The sequence below is a fragment of the Lissotriton helveticus genome, chromosome 10, assembly GCF_964261635.1.
Source record: "Lissotriton helveticus chromosome 10, aLisHel1.1, whole genome shotgun sequence".
Lineage (NCBI taxonomy): Eukaryota > Metazoa > Chordata > Amphibia > Caudata > Salamandridae > Lissotriton > Lissotriton helveticus.
The window spans coordinates 910,710,160-910,729,235 of record NC_136071.1 but is presented as its reverse complement, the minus strand read 5'-3'; the positions used below and the strand labels follow the sequence as shown (position 1 = coordinate 910,729,235).

At 45.5% G+C, this 19,076-nt stretch overlaps 1 long non-coding RNA gene across 1 annotated transcript in view; it reads right to left on the bottom strand.

Annotated features, from left to right (window-relative positions):
* Positions 1–263: 263 nt before the first annotated feature.
* The window catches only part of LOC144784631 (uncharacterized), a 36,162-nt gene continuing 17,349 nt past the window's right edge, over positions 264–19,076 (bottom strand). The window contains exons 3-4 of the long non-coding RNA XR_013601688.1: positions 4,064–4,114; positions 264–723 (exon numbers count right to left, since the gene is read on the bottom strand). This is a non-coding gene — a long non-coding RNA (uncharacterized LOC144784631). The remainder of the gene's footprint in view (positions 724–4,063; positions 4,115–19,076) is intronic.

Below are 19,076 nucleotides of genomic sequence, written 5' to 3'. Positions count from 1 at the left end.
GCTGCTCTATGCATCTCTGAGTGTAAAAAGCAAACAAGGAGTGAGACAGCCTGCCCTTCACAGGCCTCAAAGGAATGTGGCCTGCTGTGCCAAAATATGACGTGCCAGGACTTTGGAAAAAAATCACCAGGGAACCCCCCACCTGACTCTCCTCGGACGCCCAAGGCTGCACCCGTGACGATCTCGTATCTAACCCATAGAATATCTGGTCTAATCTGTTCCTTCTCTCAAGAGCTCACACGCCCCCCCCCCCCCCCCAAAGCCTAATTAGCCTAGTAGCCAGCTGAGCTAAAAGCCAGCCAGTGAGCAAAAAGCCAACCACGCCTCCAGAGAGGTCATTATTTATACTTGGCAGACTACATAAAAATGTTGCATCTTCAGGAAAACTTGTACGTGATTGGTCAGTCATGGTGGCATGAGGTCCAACCTTACCGACTCATTGAAAATTCTAGAGCATACCAGTTTTAACAAAAGAAGCGCAAATGATTTAATACATTTTATATGTTTGCAACTTTTACTAGGAAAAAAAATTCTAACGTTTTCCTTCCTTCCTGTCGCAGCGCAGCAGGACAGATACTTTAACTGGTACATTGGCACAATCACAAGAATGTTTCAAAGTACAAAGAGGCCTTGACTTCTTCGTGGTTTGAGTCAAACAGATCTGCGCATGCACTCTTCTTTCATGCAAGTCATAGCCTTGCTGGATTCAGGCAGCCATTTTGTCTTAGGCCCCAAAAATAAAACAAACACAAAGAGAATATTAATTTCATGTAAATCAGCCCATTATGTTCCTCTCCCTCATACTAATACCCCTTATAAATGTTTACCTAGCCAAGCTATTAGTTTCAAGCAGCTTTTCTATTATTTATAACATGCAAAATAAATGTGCAATGTAGCATTTCTATGCTTTAGTGTAAAATTTAAAAGCACACACAGTTAATACAGCGCACACAGTTAATACAGCGCACACAGCAACATGCTTTAATGTTTTAGATAGCTTTTCATGCAAAAAGCATTTAGCCCCATGTGTAGTGTTTGGTGCATTATTAATTCACACACATTATAAAAAAAGAGGTGTTTTAAACTAAACATGTTTATCAAAATATGCAACAAGCCGAAGTCTTTTAAGACAGGAATAGTGAATATAGATTGCAAGGAATGAGCTGGGAAGAGAGAAACACATTCTATTACTCTACAAAGCTATAAAGGCCACTTTTCTCTACATTGCAAAAAAACACATGTTAATTCAGCAAAAGCATTTCAGACTGAATAGGCCTCACTTTCATGTGCCATGTTTTTAACTTGCACCAAAATGTGTGTGGCAATTTAAATGCAGTCTGTCTGAAGCATAAAAATAAACAATGTCTGACTGCAGATGAAATCTGCTCCATCAATATTATTGTGGGCAACTCCGTTTCTCTTTCTGCTTGAAGTTCAGTGATGTCTGACTAATGAAATAGATAGCTACTCCACTTTTTATGCTCCCTAAAATATTCTCAGGAACCTTTTCATTGTTCTGATCAATTGCATGCCAAGAAAAGTAGTAGGGATGCCCCATTCGTTTTGGTATCATAGCAATGAATGACACTCTATGTGTGCAAGTATAGATGTCAGCAAATGTGTGCTCCAGGTTATACATTATGTTTGAGGGATTACTATCCTAAGGGAAGGCACAGAGTAAAAGAAAATGTTTTAGCTTGGGAGGTGGTCGGTGCATATGCCACATCTAGCTGAAGGTTTCTGCTTGCTTTCGCAAAGTGAATCCCTTCCCTATTATTTGGACATAACAGGGTGTATGTTTTGTGGATTCATTGTTGGTGGAGGTATGACTTGATGCAGGGGGGCATTTGCCCAGTATGTAAGATGTTCTTTCTCAACTGTCTGTAAACGTTGATTAATTCCTCTAACATAACTCTGTTGACATGTAGGGTTTTTTGACTAAATCTGGGTGAGCGTGTATCCCGACAACACTGGTCAGGTCTGTGGTGACAAGATCTGCAAACCCATTTTATCAGGACCGGTGAGAAGCAGCAACTGTCCCTGAGGCCAGTGCATGTGTTCATATTACATTGAGGGTACCAGCAAGTATGGATGAGGAGCATTTGGAGTATAGAATTATTAAGAAGTCACCTGTGTATAGTAGCAATTTGCAACGAACACCAGGAGTTGGAGGGTCTGTTGTATAGTAGCAATTTGCTCCAACCGTGTGCATGACATTACGCCTGCATCTGGCACACCAGGTATATTAGGTGGCCTGTATACAGTTGCTGTTCCTTTTTGGGAAAGATTTATGGCAACTATGCTTTAGAGACCAGTACTAACCAATTATTCAGGACTTAATTTTTAACTCTTAAGCTTAACAACACTTTAAAACAAGCATTTGCAATTAGGAAAGTGTGAGCTATTGGTATTGTAAATGACACTTTTTTTTAAATATGTGTTGGCTTTGAAAATATATAAATCAATAGCATTGTTATTCACAAAGCCAATAGCTTACACTTTCCTAATGTGAGTCCTATTGGCTATGGCAATGCTTGTTGGTAGCAAACAAGGACAGTGCTGTTGTGGTGCTGAGTGATGATGTGGTTGGGCTGAGTGATGTGGCTGTTTCCCCCCCCCCCCGAGGGATGTGGCGGTTTCCCCCGAGGGATGTGGCAGTTTCCCCCGAGGGATGTGGCGGTTTCCCCCGAGGGATGTGGCGGTTTCCCCCGAGGGATGTGGCGGTTTCCCCCGAGGGATGTGGCGGTTTCCCCCGAGGGTGGAGTTGGAGGGTGGAGTTGGTGTCTTCGGTGAGAAGTGTGTATGTACCTTTAAAAGCGTCACGAAAGACCTACTGATATCCAGTGCACTTTAAACTAGCTGGGAGAAACAAGAGGGTTAGAAATGAGGAGAGTCAGCTGGTAACGGTAAGGCAACCTTTCCAAAGTAGTGGCGAACAGATATATATTACAACAGCGAGCGGCAAGTGATTTACGTTTCATTTATTTATGCAATGAAGTTCGGCATTTTAATCTATGTATGAACGGTACGGAAACAACCTATTGGTCAGGCTTGGTCAACGCAGAACACAGTGTTGATGTGTAATGCTTGTATAAACTATGATTAAAAACATTGTTTGTTGGTAATGTTTTTAAGTCACTCGTGGTCAATGTCAAAAATCCCCTTGCTGTAATCTATGAAGCAAATTTTGTGGCGGCCATTTTAATCCCAGTCTATTCTATTACATGGGTTGTTAATTTTGTACAGCAAAACTCACGGGCGTGCTAATCTGGAGCTGGTTTGGGATGAGAATGTAAGCTCCAGATAAAAGTAAAGGCGGGACAGAGGCTTGTGATGGGGAGAGAGGGTGCTAACTGGGACGGGGTAGGGAAGAGGGGAATGGACGGGGGAAAAGGCAGGTAATAAAAATATAGATGATGTGGAAGGCAGGCAAGAAGGGGCTGGTGAAACAAGCTCTCGGCATTGCTGTGGCGGGGGGTTGGGCGGGGGAGCGGCAGCCTTTTGAAAAGTCCAAACATCTGTAGAGCACTTCCGAGCTGAAGCAATAAGGGGGTTGAATGGAAACAGGCGGGGCAGAGTCTCGTGATGGGGAGAGAGGGTGCTAACTGGGACGGGGTAGGAAAGAGGGAAATGGGGGGGAAAAGGCAGGTAAAACGATAGATGATGCAGAGGGCAGGCGAGAAGGGGCGGGTGAAACAAGCTCTCGGCATTGCTGTGGCGGGGGGTGGGCGGGGGAGCGGCAGCCTTTGAAGTCTGATGCCGAGGCTCAGACAAATGGTGGTGTGCGAGCTGCTTCCTTTCAAGTCTGATGGGGGGGCGGGGGAGCGGGGGAGCAAATGGCGAGCGCGCGCCCGGCGCACATGCACTGGCCATAATCCGCATTCCAAAGCCCTCTTGGTAGGATTTTCTGGTGCTCCTCTATATCTCTCGACAGCAATGCTCAAGCGCATTGGCAGGCGAGACCTAATCAGGAATACCTCCGCCTTTACTATGGGCATTTTGACTACACAATGTTGTGTCACTTAGGAGTCAATGTGGGCTGCACACCCTAAGCACTACTGACCCAAGTCAAAGGTTTTCCTCTCTTTTTCTCTCCTTATCCAGACTTCAAACCCTGCAGAGTACATCAAAGAGAGAGCACAGTTTAGTTTGTTAGTCAAATAAACTGTTATATTTACATTTGTAGACAAAACAGATTCATTAAGTAGAGATTTGACAATAGAACACACACCAACATCAGTAAGGACAAAAGTCAATAGCTAGAAGTAGCATCTACCCCTTGCCGCTACCTCTTCCTTTTCCTGTGAAGTTCCCTCTGTATTTACTTTTGGCAATACTTCAGGGAGCCAAAGTCTAAGTGTGCCAATGATTCCTACAACACATGGTGGAACAAACCTGCTTTTGCCCAGCAAAATCTGCACCACGCCAAAGGCAGCACGATCACATTTACCTGGGAGGATGGATTTTCAGTGGTACAGGATGCAATGAAAGTGGGAGCAATAACTTACACCACGCAATGGGCAACGTTAGCGTTCATGGGAGCGACGCGTAGCATCGCTCAACAGTGGGGGGCTAGCCAACCGCCTCAAGTGGGGAGGTGGAATGAGGATCTGGACTAGTGCATGTTCAGGGATAAATCAGTCTACATTGCCAGGGGATGCCCTGGGAAATGGAATAAGGTGTGGGAAGCTTGGAACTACTACAGGGTGGATACTTGTGTCCCACCAGACCGTCAGATGGATGCAGATGTGCTTGAATCTCCTTGATCTACTTACTACAATAACTGTATAATTTGAAATGTGTAAAATGCCACTGAGAAACGATGGAGTCACCTGCTTGTAACTACTTGATGTGTTTTTTTGTCGAATTATTTCATGAAAAGAAATATATAAAAAAAAAATAAAGTGGGAGCAATGGGCTGTTGTGCAGTTTGTGGGCTAGATTTATAGGTTGGGGCATCACGGGAAACGACCTCAACAACGCGGTCAAAACACTGCAGTACATTTAGATCGCTGCTTTTACAACGCAAGTCGTTACCACAACTTGCACTGGAGGGTGCTCTAGACTAAGGAATATGGTGATTTACTATTTCAACACCTTCCCTACTGTACATAGGCTGGAGTTGGAATAGTAAATCATACTATTCCTAAGTCCAGCACCCTACAGCGCAAGTCGTTGTAACGACTTGCGTTGTAAAAACAGCGATGTAATGCACCGCGATCTAAATGATCGCGTTGTTACATCATACATCTGGGCATCACAGCAGAAAATGGAAGTTCCTCACTTTGACCATACTTGCATGGAATCTGTCCTTGTGCCTTCCGCGGTATAGCTGCTGTTTGCTTTCTGTCTCCTGTAGGATAAGCCTACTACCCTGTGGAAGGTCTGCTAGCAGAGCTTGGAGAAACCCTGTGATGTCCATTGTTAGTCCCTTTTTCTTTTAGAGCCAACATACCAATTCCAAACCCTAGTTACAGGGGTCAGAATTAAAATTCTGTTCTTTCTAAACTCGTAGCGGATTGTCGGTAGAACATTTGGGCCATGCAATATCAGACTTTATTTTCAGGAATGCCCTCACTGGGAGAAAGAGCAAATCTAGCTGTTAAAAAGTGTGCTGCATAAACTGTAACACGACCAATTGCATTGTTTTTGTACTTTTAATAGTGATTCCAATCAGTACTTGTGAACAGTATAGCGAGGGCCATCAGTTTTGGTAGATGGATTGGCAGTCAGATCCCTTCTTATAAGATCGCTTTAGTCCATTGTTTCCCACAAAGTAGATTGTAATACTTGCGGGCAATTTTTACAATCGCTATTAGTGACTGTGGAAGTCAAAGTCTGTGGCGAGGAGATTTGTAGTCTACTCCCTCCCTGTAGCATAACATGGTCCTTGCTTTATGCTAGAGAGAATTGCAGTCCTTTTTAGTGAGCATGCAATTACCTGTGAGTTTAACTCAGGTGTTCAGTGATTGATATTTTGTATTTATTGCATTTTGCTTTTTCGGCTGTGTTACATTTTTACTCTGTGTGTTGTACTTTAAGGTGCTATTAAACGGTTATTTTAAGTGACATTCAATTTACTGAAGCTTACTAAAACCATCTTTTTGAGATTTTAGCAACTGAGTGTAAGGGTTTTTAGTTTCCCCTTACACTTCTTAGATGTAGTACTTGACTGCTCTTTCAAGCAAACTCGGGGGCTTTGAGGCCATCTTAGGCCAAGTACCCAGCATCTTAGTCAATAGGCATGATAAGTGGTCTGATTGATACTGCTAGGCGATCTTAACAACTTAAAGGATCTGGAACCAACATGTCAACTGATAATTACACTTAAACAGAAAGTTATTCCAAAAGCCTGTAGCCTGCTCCTTATGACTGGATCAGGGCACCCATTCTATTCTATTCACAGAAACCTCTGAACTGCGTTGGTTTTATTCACAACATCAAATAAACTCTTATTTATTTAATGGTTTGTCTTTTTATTGCCGGTCTGTTACTCCCCAGGTTCAACCATGACGTACTTGTCTCTTCTGAGACAACGAAATGTATGTAAAAGACATTTGTCATTAAAAGTTCCACTAAAAAACAAATTTTACATTATAATTTTAAACAATCTTCACAAAACACATGCTAAAATGTAGATTTCCATTCCAGATTATTTTGCTTGCATCAATGATAAAGGTCTTGTTTTAATGCAAATTTTGATACCCCTGCATTTGGCATAGTAGCATAGCCAACATCCTCACACAAGATGTAAACCTCTTGTGGTAAAATCTTCCTGTATATGGGAGAAGCTTAGAGTCAGGCAGTCATTTAGAGATTGGCGAGTGTCTTTCAGCTTTTCTGTTGTCCGCTAAATATACTCCGATCTTTCTTTGCTGTTTGGAGTCTTATTTAAACAAGCATTTACAATGCAATGGTCTCGGCATTGTTAAAGTTAGAGCTATTGGCATTGCTCATGACATTTTTATTTTTAAAACATAAATAAATGGCATTGTCATTTACAATGCAAATAGCTTAATCGCTCGCAAATTCAAGACATTTTGCATTTGCACCCACACAGAGCCACCCACACATAGTCATTCACATAGAGCCACCCCCACACACAGAGCCACCCCCACACACAGAGCCACCCCCACACACACAGAGCCACCCCCACAGAGCCACCCCAACAGAGCCACCCCCACACACACAGAGCCACCCCCCCCACACACACACACACACACACACACACACACACATAGCCACCTACAAAAAAAAGCTACACACAGACAGAGCCACACACACAGAGCCACACACATAAGGCAAGAAAAGCTGCACAATCAGTGCAGAAGGCAAGAATTACGGCACAATCATGGGGCAGAGGCAAGAAAAACGGCACAATCAGGGGGCAGAAGGCAATAAAAGCAGCACAATCAGGGGGTCAGAAGGCAAGAAAAACGGCACAATCAGGGGGTCAGAAGGCAAGAAAAACGGCACAATCAGGGGGTCAGAAGGCAAGAAAAACGGCACAATCAGGGGGTCAGAAGGCAAGAAAAACGGCACAATCAGGGGGTCAGAGGCAAGAAAAACGGCACAATCAGGGGGTCAGAGGCAAGAAAAACTGCACAATCAGGGGGTCAGAGGCAAGAAAAACAGCACAATCAGAGGGTCAGAGGCAAGAAAAACAGCACAATCAGGGGCAGAAGGCAAGAAAAATGGCACAATCAGGGGCAGAAGGCAAGAAAAATGGCACAATCAGGGGCAGAAGGCAAGAAAAATGGCACAATCAGGGGCAGAAGGCAAGAAAAGCGGCACAATCAGGGGAGCAGAAGGCAAGAAAAGCGGCACAATCAGGGGAGCAGAAGGCAAGAAAAGCGGCACAATCAGGGGAGCAGAAGGCAAGAAAAGCGGCACAATCAGGGGAGCAGAAGGCAAGAAAAACGGCACAATCAGGGGCAGAAGGCAAAAAACACAGCACAATCATGGGAGCAGAAGGCAAGAAAAGCGGCACAATCAGGGGGGCAGGGGCAAGAAAAACGGCACAATCAGGGGGCAGAAGGCAAGAAAAACAGCACAATCAGGGGGGCAGAAGGCAAGAAAAACGGCACAATAAAGTCCACATTTGTAAAGCGCACAATCACCCGTAAGGGTCTCTAGGCGCTGGGGGGCCGTCGGGAAGATTAAGCGAGCTATTGCCCAGAGTCACATGGTGCTGGGCTGACCCGCCGCCGGAGCCGGGGATCGAACCGTGGTCCCCAGATTCCAGCGTCAGTCGCCGCGGCGCCACACCTCTTCCACAATCAGGGGGGCAGAAGGCAAGAACAAGCACCAGCACACCGCGAGGGTAGAGGGAAGCTGCACAGGCAGAAGTCCTCTGCACAGAACGTTGCGGTGCATTCACTGAGAACCAACTGGCTACACATGGCCAAAGAATCGTCTGGGAATCTTTTTGGGGGGGCATTAAAAGGCAGAATTGGCTCATACTTAATTCCTCATATGAATACATGGCAGAGGATCACATCTTGCAGAATTAGCACAGAGTTATGGTTCCGGCTCAAATGTGGAAAATCCCACACTCTCTTATTTCTTAGTTGCATCTTCCCTCCTTCACCCTTGCAGTCTACTAGCCTAGATCTTTTGAAAGCACCTACCTAGCCTCTTGACTCTTTAAGTTTATCTTGCTAGAGGAAAAAGTAATGGCGAGAGAGAGACAAGGGCTCTCCTGATCCATCACTGGCCTTGATCAAAAGAGTTGAAGTGTCTTCGAATTCCAATCATGTGCTCCCCAACCATAGCACCGAAGGAGTACCATTTGCTTCATTAGATCACTCTTAGTTGCACCGGACTTCTTCTCTTGGACTATTTGTTTTCTTCTATTGAACCCATTAGAGTGCTTGCTGTCGGACTCTCCCTCCATTGAAGGAAGCCAGCACGGTTGCTATTTGTGCTGCACTTGTTAGGTGGCTGTAATTAAGGGAATACTACTGCTGCCTGTTCGGTCTGTGATTCAAGTGTGTATTGCTGCTACACTGTATTTCTGCCCCGGTCTATACTGTGTCTGTCCTGGATATGACTGTAACATGCATTGCTGCTGTCAGGACTGTACTGGAGCTGCACACGAGGCCAGCTTGTCCTGCTGCAATCTATGCTGTAAATATACAATATTAATATGAGCTGCTGCTGTCAAGATTGCACCCGATTTCTGCGTGACTAACTATTCTTACCAATTGGAAAGTAAAGGGCGATTAAAATAATGCACTGAGTTAGAAGCAGTAATGCTAAGAGTTATTTTCAGTTTCATACAGTGCGATCTTGGCACAAAGAACTTATAGCGCTTTACATAGCCACCCAATTACACATGATACGTGGTCGAATTATTTTGGGCAAGGTAGGTTAAGCGATTTGCCTACAATCACAAGATGTTTAGGAGACGTCGGGGCTCGAACCTAGTTCTCTTGTTCCAAAATCAGCACCACTGTCCCTTGGGCCACACCTCACAAATAAATAGCCCTCCCTACCGCCGCAACAGAAACAGCTTTCCGTTTCAATAAAGTGATTTTCTTTTCCAGTCTGCGCCATAACCGAAGAGGAGGAATTCTGCAAACCATCACCAATTGAAAGAGTGACTGACTGTCAGTTAAAAAGGTGTGACTGGCCTCCAGAAAAACTGGTCAAGTCCTCACACCCACTAGCCTGAAGCAACACAGTTCTGAAGAGAACAGTTGAAATACATTAATATAAACTTTAATTACTGTGTTTACACCATAAACAAACAGGAAGTGCAATTACTTTTTAACATAACTGTAAAGATCAAAGTAACAATTTAGTAACAAACATGTCTCAATAGGTCTACGATCTACAAACCAAAAATTGCTCTTGAACAGCCTTTTCAGTTCAAAGATCGCCCCTGCGGATTTATGTTGAACAATTACAAACGTGCTACCAAACAACTCTAAATTAGCAGGATGAAACAAAAACATTCCACGGTGGAGGGAATTGTTAAAATGATGTTAAAACAAGGTATGTACACGTGGGTGCGTTAGCTTTGAAAACGAGTGAGGGTCGTACAAACTCTGCAGACTCAGCAAGAGTCCCCAAAAGTAGAATCGTGGGGAAACATTTTTTTTCTCCACACCGGAAAACTCCTCCCTGGAAACAAGACACCAAACTCTAACCAGCGAAGAGACCGGAATTGAGGTAGCCGGTGGCATAAACACTCACCAGCAGCAGGAACAGAGCGGGCAGCCCGGCCATAGCAGCAATCTCACAGCTCAGGGATGAGCGGCCTCTCCGGTCTCTAAACTCCGGCTTCCACGGCAGCGATACGGGGGATCTTCGAAGATCCCACACGGGAGTACAATGGAGCCACCCTCACTCAGCCTGAGCCGCCAGGGAGGGAGGGGGCGGGAGCGGCCGTTCCAGAGGGTGGGCGGGGCCAGCGCCAGAACCCTAGCCTCACCTGCGACATGATGTCAGGCGCTCCAGGGTGCAGGTAAAGGGATACCCCCACGGCGTGAGAGTCACCAGCCCCTCCTCGCCCCGTGACGCATTGCTTATTCCTTCCTGCACGATCGTCAACAGGCTGAACGTACCTTAGAATGCAACATTTGTAAAACCTGTAATTTAATCTGTGAGAAAATCTTGAGCAACAATCTTAAACTCTGTTGTAAAAGTTTGGATTTTTTTATTTTGAGACAAATCTTAACTGGTCTAAAAAATATAGTTGATGTTGCTTACTGTATGCGAACAGTAACGGGGCGCCCACCAATTAGTTTGGCTTGGCCTGTGATTGTGGCTCCGCCCCCTTTATGCAAAGTGTTAACCCCTTCCATGCTCATGACGGAACGGTTCCGTCATGACCACGCCCGTTTCTATTACCGCCCAGCACCGGAGGGGGAAACGCGGTCGCGCTGAAGAGGTTAAACTCCCCTCCCCATCGAGCACAGAGCTGAGGGCGCCCCTGTACACACACACACACACACACACACACACACGAGCTACCGATGTCACTCAGGGCTCCTTCTATGAGCTACCCTCACCCCATCCGACCGGCCACCTAAAATCCGTGTTATATTCCTGCCCGCATGAGTGGGCTCCCTCCGGCCGCCCCCGCCCCGCTGCGTCCCACCTCCGCCTTCCTCGACTCCATCAGTGTTTAAAGCCCTCCAGGCTCCGGTTGGAGTTGCCTGGTACCGCTGGATGGTGAACACCCCCGAGATGACCTGTCCCCTTCCGGCAGCTAAGGGCAGAGGGGGGCGGGGATGTGGTTTATCACCCAGAGCTTCAACCTTGAGAGGGAGCATCGAATCCCGGCATCGGTCCAACGCCCTGTGATCCTGAGCGAATCCCCGAGCCTCCTAACATGAGATGTGACACATAGGGAGGCTCTCGTGTAAAGCGCTCCAAGGCTCTAGGGCTCACTCCGCGCTATATAAACTGCAGAAAGTCGACTACAGCTGCTGCAGAAGGATTCCTTCCCCTCTTGGCGGTTCTCCGCGTTCACGGCTGGGGAGAAAGTCCCCTCTTACCATTCTTACAAATAAATCACAGAACATCCGCCCCCAAGCGCCCACTGTTTCACCCAAACAACACTTACTGGCAGTAGTCGGCTCTTCAGCTCAGGTTCACTGGCTCGGAGGCGGGCATGCAGCTGAGCTGGCAATGAAGCCCCTCCCCCCGTGCGATCTCTTATATGCACAGGGTGTTCCCGGCACACTCAGCCCGAAACTGAAAGGAACTGGGGAGACCAGGCCCACTGGGCTGTGGAGGGGGCACCAGGCCCCGGAACTAGATAAACGAACCACCCCAGGCTGACAGCGTTACCATAGAAGTCAGGCTTTATCGGTACCAAAGTGGAACAAGTACACAAACGCGGGGTATATAGAAAAAGGGTTCACCCACTATAAGTCACTGGGACCTGGGCAGCTAAAGTACTGAGAAGAGGGGGTCCCAGCAGACGAAAACACAATATGTATGCAAATTGTTAAAAAACAACAATTAATTCACATACATTGTTATTTAATCACAATGTAGGTATATCTTAATTAGCATAGAATTGCATTTATACAAAATATTTACAAGTGCCCCGGGGGGGGGGGGGGGGGGGGGGGGGGGAGGGAGGTGGTAACGTGATGGGATGTGAGGGTTGCGGACAGTGACATAAAACACGGCCAAACAGCCTTAATGTATTATGTAATTACAGTCAAACACAGACAAAGAAGGCAATGAATCCAATAAATCAATTATGAACATGTCATGCTCCACTTGGTACATTAAATGTCAATTACACCGGCACCGGCTATTACAGGAGGTTTGGCAAGGTATATAGCACCATTGTTGCCCCCTTGACTGAACGGACTTCCACGAAGCAGCCAAGGAAAGTGATCTGGGCTGATGCTAGTCAGAACACTTTTGATGCCCTGAAATCGGTCATGTGCACGGTGCCCGTGTTAAAGGCACCTAACTTCAAGAATTTGTTGTGCAGACAGATGCTTCAGAGCATGGTGTGAGAGCGGTACTCTCACAACTGAACAATGAGGGCCTGGACCAACCCGTAGACTTTATTAGCAGGAGGTTACTTCCCAGGGAACAGAGGTGGAGTTCAATTGAGTGAAGCTTTTGCTGTAGTCTCGACTCTTAAAAAGCCAAGACCCTACTTGTTTGGGACTCATTTCCGGGTTCAGATAGACCATTGACTTCAGATGGTTGATGCAAATGGGGAGTGAGAGCCCAAAATTGTTGGTGGTCCATTTCCCTACAGGGGATGGACTTTATGGTGGAACATCGCCCTGGTACAGAACACGCCAATGCTGATGGTTTGTCCAGATTCTTCCGCCTTAGTGATGAGAGCTCCCAGGAGGGTGGGTAGTTCTCACCACTTTTCAGCTGGATGGGGCACGTGTTAGACCTGGTATCCTTGGTGTGGTTTCCCCTAACTTTTTGCCACTACATCTGTATTTTTGCCTGTGTCTGGATTTTGGTTTTGCTGGTTTAGGTACTCTGGGTACTTTGCCACTGCTGATTAGTGCCAAAGTGCAAGTGCTCCCTATGTAAATTGGAATTCTGATTGGTTTTCTAGGATTGGCATATTTGATATACTGGTAAGTCCCTAATAAAGAGCACTGTGTGTGCACAGGGCCTGTAAATCAAATGCTACTATTGGATCTTCAGCATCGATTGTGCCACCCACACCAGTAGCCTTTCAAATGTGTCTCAAACCTGCCACTGCAGTGCCTGTGCACACAGTTTTTAAACTACCATGTCGACCTGGCAAGTGCACCCACTTGCCAGGCCACAACCTTCTCTTTTCTTACCTGTAAGTCACCCTAAGGTAGGCCCAATGTACTCCCATGTGCAGGGTGCAGTGTCTGTTAAAGGTAGTACATGTACTGTTGTGTTTTACATGTCCTTATAGGGAAACCTGCGTATTTCGTTTTTAGGTCTCGTAGAGAGACCTTTTGCAGCCAAACCACAAAGCTGACTTTTTACGATCCGGATTTGTAGAAGTGCACGTGCTCGTGAACGCGCTTCTATCCCCCTGCCTCCACGCCCACTGCTTCACACTTCACTCGCATTTTTGCCCAGCCATCCGTTCCACAGCCTCACTCGGATTTCTCTTCCCCCTCCCCAGCCAGCTTCCCCCAGGCTGTTTTCCCTCCCACCTTTCCTCCTCTGTCCCTCTCTCTCCCTACATCCAGCGCAGAATCCACGACTGTCACGTCAGTGCCTGCCACATTAGGCCCTAGTAGTGTTTCTTACCCATCTGTTTTATCAAGCCACAACAGCAATTAACTTTTTAGGTTTCGCCTATTATCATTCGCTTGCGAATGTAATAGGCGAAAATTCAAGGGCTCGATCGACTAGTGAAACCACTGCAGTTTCTTCACAGTGCATGTGAGGTCACGTGGCCACAAAAGCGGGTCACGTGACCACACACACACGCGCATCTCCCTAATCCGCCTAAAACACTTCTCCTCCGCTCACATTCCCGCCCCCCCACTAGATTCTCCCGCCCCCATCCGGCTTCCCTCCACGCATCTCCCTAACCCGCCTGCCACACTTCTCCTCCCTCGCATTCCCACCCCCCCCACCAGGCTCTCCTGCCCCCATCCGGCTTCCCTCCGGCCATTTGCCAGCATTGCGAGGCCCTAATTAGAACAGTCCATTACTTCTCCGTCGTTCCATTCTCACATGGAAAGCAGACTATGAAACGCAGTGCTCTCTCACCCGCAGCTGGGCAGCCAGTAAATTACAAGCAGGCAGTATGCAGATTTATTCTCCCGCCGTCTCTTCCTCCTCTCTTCCGCTGTCTCTTCCTCCTTTCTCCCGCTGTCTCTTCCTCCTATCTCCCACTGCCTCTCCTGCTTCTGTCTCACCCCCCAGAATTCCCTGCGTTTCTTATTTTTCATAAACACCGAGTTGTCTCTTGCTCATGACTCACCTCGCTCCTCCCACGCGCCAGTGTTTCTCTTACGCTGCTATTTGCCTCACAATCTCACTTTCTCGGCAACGCACCTCCAACCCGGCAGTAACCTGCTTGATTTATGTTGGCCTTACTTTTAGTTTTATTCACTGCGAGACGATACTTGTGCGTGACTTATTAATGATTTATTTTTCCGTCGTTCCATTCTCACATGGAAAGCAGACTACGAAACGCAGTGCTCTCTCACCCGCAGCTGGGCTCCGTCATTCCATTCTCACATGGAAAGCAAACTACGAAACGCAGTGCTCTCTCACCCGCAGCTGGGCAGCCAGTAAATTACAAGCAGGCAGTATGCAGATTTATTCTCCCGCCGTCTCTTCCTCCTCTCTCCCGCTGTCTCTTCCTCCTCGCTCCCGCTGTCTCTTCCTCCTTTCTCCCGCTGTCTCACTATTACCTCTACTACCTCATGTATTTTTGGTTGCTCACAATTTTTACTACCTCATGTATTTTGTTTGCTCACAAATGTCACTATTACCTTATGTAACGTAACGTATGCTTTTGTAATCTGTTCTTTTGTAATGTTTCTCATTAGGTTTCATTTCTGTTCCTTTTGTGAAGCGCTCTGACACCCTCGGGTAAAGTCCGCGCTATATAAAAATGCATAAATAAATAAATAAAATCTCCCACTGCCTCTCCTGCTTCTGTCTCACCCCCCAGAATTCCCTGCCTTTCCCTTTTTTTTTATAAACACCGAGTTGTCTCTTGCTCATGACTCTCACCTCGCTCCTCCCACGCGCCAGTGTTTCTCTTACGCTGCTATTTGCCTCACAATCTCACTTTCTCGGCAACGCACCTCCAACCCGGCAGTAACCTGCTTGATTTATGTTGGCCTTACTTTTAGTTTTATTCACTGCGAGACGATACTTGTGCGTGACTTATTAATGATTTATTGTTCCGTCGTTCCATTCTCACATGGAAAGCAGACTACGAAATGCAGTGCTCTCTCACCCGCAGCTGGGCTCCGTCATTCCATTCTCACATGGAAAGCAGACTACGAAACGCAGTGCTCTCTCACCCGCAGCTGGGCAGCCAGTAAATTACAAGCAGGCAGTATGCAGATTTATTCTCCCGCCGTCTCTTCCTCCTCTCTCCCGCTGTCTCTTCCTCCTCGCTCCCGCTGTCTCTTCCTCCTTTCTCCCGCTGTCTCACTATTACCTCTACTACCTCATGTATTTTTGGTTGCTCACAATTTTTACTACCTCATGTATTTTGTTTGCTCACAAATGTCACTATTACCTTATGTAACGTAACGTATGCTTTTGTAATCTGTTCTTTTGTAATGTTTCTCATTAGGTTTCATTTCTGTTCCTTTTGTGAAGCGCTCTGACACCCTCGGGTAAAGTCCGCGCTATATAAAAATGCATAAATAAATAAAATCTCCCACTGCCTCTCCTGCTTCTGTCTCACCCCCCAGAATTCCCTGCCTTTCCCTTTTTTTCATAAACACCGAGTTGTCTCTTGCTCATGACTCTCACCTCGCTCCTCCCACGCGCCAGTGTTTCTCTTATGCTGCTATTTGCCTCACAATCTCACTTTCTCGGCAACACACCTCCAACCCGGCAGTAACCTGCTTGATTTATGTTGGCCTTACTTTTAGTTGTATTCACTGCGAGACGATACTTGTGCGTGACTTATTAATGATTTATTGTGGCCGGAAACTGGTGGCATTTAATGGGGGGATGAGTCCGGGGGCCAAGGTCACTTATATCAAGATGCCCTGTAACTTTGTCGGACTCTCACCTACGGTAACTTCATATAAAGTATGCAGTCCGACTATACGCTTCACTGACAGTTAAACATATTTGTATGTGTTTGTTAAATAATACACTATTGCCATTAAAACTTGTGCAAGGTATCGAAGGCTTGCCTATTTAATTACCAGCCACAGAATGTTGCACAATTGATACAAGATTATTACATTTTGAACTTGTGATAAACGGGTTACCCAAAGATATCTGCAGTAAGTACATTTACACACTGATCTGTCGCTGAGCGATTGGAACCTATGACTCGTATATCAAACACAAGCACTGGCGTTGCCAATAGGTTTCGCATTTGGAAAGTTGGAGCTATTGGTTTTGTAAATGACATTTTATATTTATATATTGTTATTGACAATGCCAATAACGATATATAAATATAAAATGTCATTTACAAAACCAATAGCTCCAACTTTCTAAATGCGAAACCTATTGGCAACGCCAGTGCTTGTTTCACGGAAGTGCTTAGGTGCCGTTAATGCTAATTTCTTGAAAATATATACCTTTACCCACATCAAAATTACTTTTTCGGGTGATGCGTGTGTATTAGTTTGCGATGCCGGTGTATATTTCAATTGATAAGTATTGCTTTCTTTTTTACTGATTCAGCCCCATTCACACTAGGACTACTATTTCGAAGTTTTCTCCTCCCATCCCAGCCAATTCAATTAGAGCAGCAGTTCATTATATTCAGGGAGGGGGAGAGGAAGTTTAGCAGCCGTCTACTGCGGAAGCCATGCACAATCGTCTATAAGCCAGCAACTTTCCCAGCAGTCTTCCACAGCCAAAAGAAGTATTGTTTTTGCCATAACGTGGCTTTGTCAGCCAGCAGCCTTCCACACTCATTAGGTTATTATTTTGCCTCTTCCTTAAAATATCTGTGCCCGCCATCCCTCCCCCCTTGTAGGGACACATACTAACAACTACAAAGTTTGTGCTAAAAGGTTTATTTTCCCTATTGCAGATGTATTTTGTACTTCTTGGGCCACCCACAGCTAGCGCGGACCTGCATTTGGACACATCTCTCTGATGTAGACTCACTGAGTCAACATCAGTCGTAAACACAGGGCACTTCTCCCAATGATGTTTCAAACCGTTACAGGGCCAACTCTGTCTTTCATCCTTATGGGGAGAGGAAAAAAAGAGTACACCTAAAACGGTTAATATGAGCTCTGGAAGACACTAAAGTTGGTGGATGGATACTGTACACATGGTTAATTTTTTTATTTGGAGTGTTTAGGGTTGGTATTTAACAGAGTAATGGATGATGTTTGACTTGTTTTTTGTTGGTGCCTTTTAAGTCTCCAGTTCGGTACTACATTATCCATGAGCGCGCGCTTGGCCCGTTCCCTCCAACTCGCGTCAGGCATCCACAAGCGTCAGGTATCCACAAGCGTCAGGCATCCACAAGCGTTACATTATGTTTGTCTATTGAAAAATACAACAGCAAATTGATCTGCTAAATATTTCTAAAATATTTGGAATTGTTTATGTTTAGATCTGTAAGGCGGGTGACACATTTGTTTCTTTAAACGCACATTTTTATTTTCATGAGAAGGCTTTCGGGTTTAGTTTCCTTAATCCTCACAGTAATTTAATTTGCTTTCTTAAACCTTAAAAAAAAATTGTTTTTAACTCTTTCACTTGATCCGTGGTTTCATGAGCTTGTTTCATTCATTTTATTTTTATTCACACCTGAGAAGACATCTTCACGGCACAGAAACACAAATTAGCACCTATATTCAAAACAATAGATCCTGAATTCTACAAAATAGTAATACATTGCATAACTTCATGACAAAGTAAGAAAAAGAAACAAGATAATCACCAATAGTGGCTATTTCATTCCATATATTGGATGAGTGGCCTATAATAAACATCTAACCTCCTGTTACATACAATAAGCCTATTTCTATTTCTATCCCCACCCCACAACATCCCCACTCCAACTTGCAATGCAGGCCCAGATTTTTGCCCCCGCTTTCTAATGTTTCTCCCTCTGCATGCATATAGAGCTGCCTCCTGCTTCCAGACTCCTAGCAGCCGCGCTAGCCAAATCTGAAATGTGGGTGGTTCCTTATCCTTCCATCGTGCTGCCAACATTATACGGAATATTGCTATGCCTATAAACCAACAGTGTTCTTGTTCCTTATTACAGCTGAGTGAGCCGTCATGTCCCAAGATTACCAGTGTGGGCGTAAGATCAAAGCCCCTACCAAACATGGTTCTCCAAAAACCCAGAATCCCAGATTTTAGAGAGATTAATTGATCGCAATCAAAGAACATATGTTTTAATGTGGCTGATCCTTCCCCCCGCCCCCCATCTAGGACAATGATCGTCCTCCCTCTTTCTCCATGCAAAGAGCTTTGCCGGTGTAAAATGCAGATTAAATACGGTCTTATATAGCTGTGCCTTTAAGTTAGAGGCTAAGAAAGTTTCTGCAGACAGCTCCAGGGTTCTATAAATGTCTAAATCTGGATTACCCAGTTTTGCTGCCCAGGATGTCTCGATTTTCTCCAAATCATCTGGTATCATTGCCAACAATAGCTTATATACCACTCCTATTCTACATGTCTTGTTTCTAATTATCTCCATCAAAAGAATCTTCTCTATCATTACCCTAGGCCTATATGCCATTAGTATGCTCTTACTCTGTAAAAATTTCAAAAACTGATTAGGCTGTATCCCATACCTCTGTTGTAAATCCAGAAATTGCGGCTGTTGATTTCCCCTAAAAAACTCTCCGATGTTGGTTATACCCTTAGCCTTAGCCTCCCACTCCTGCCCCACAAAGTCAGAGGTTGCTTTTGAAAAAATTGAGCCATACCAGAGGGGTGTATACTGTGTCACACGA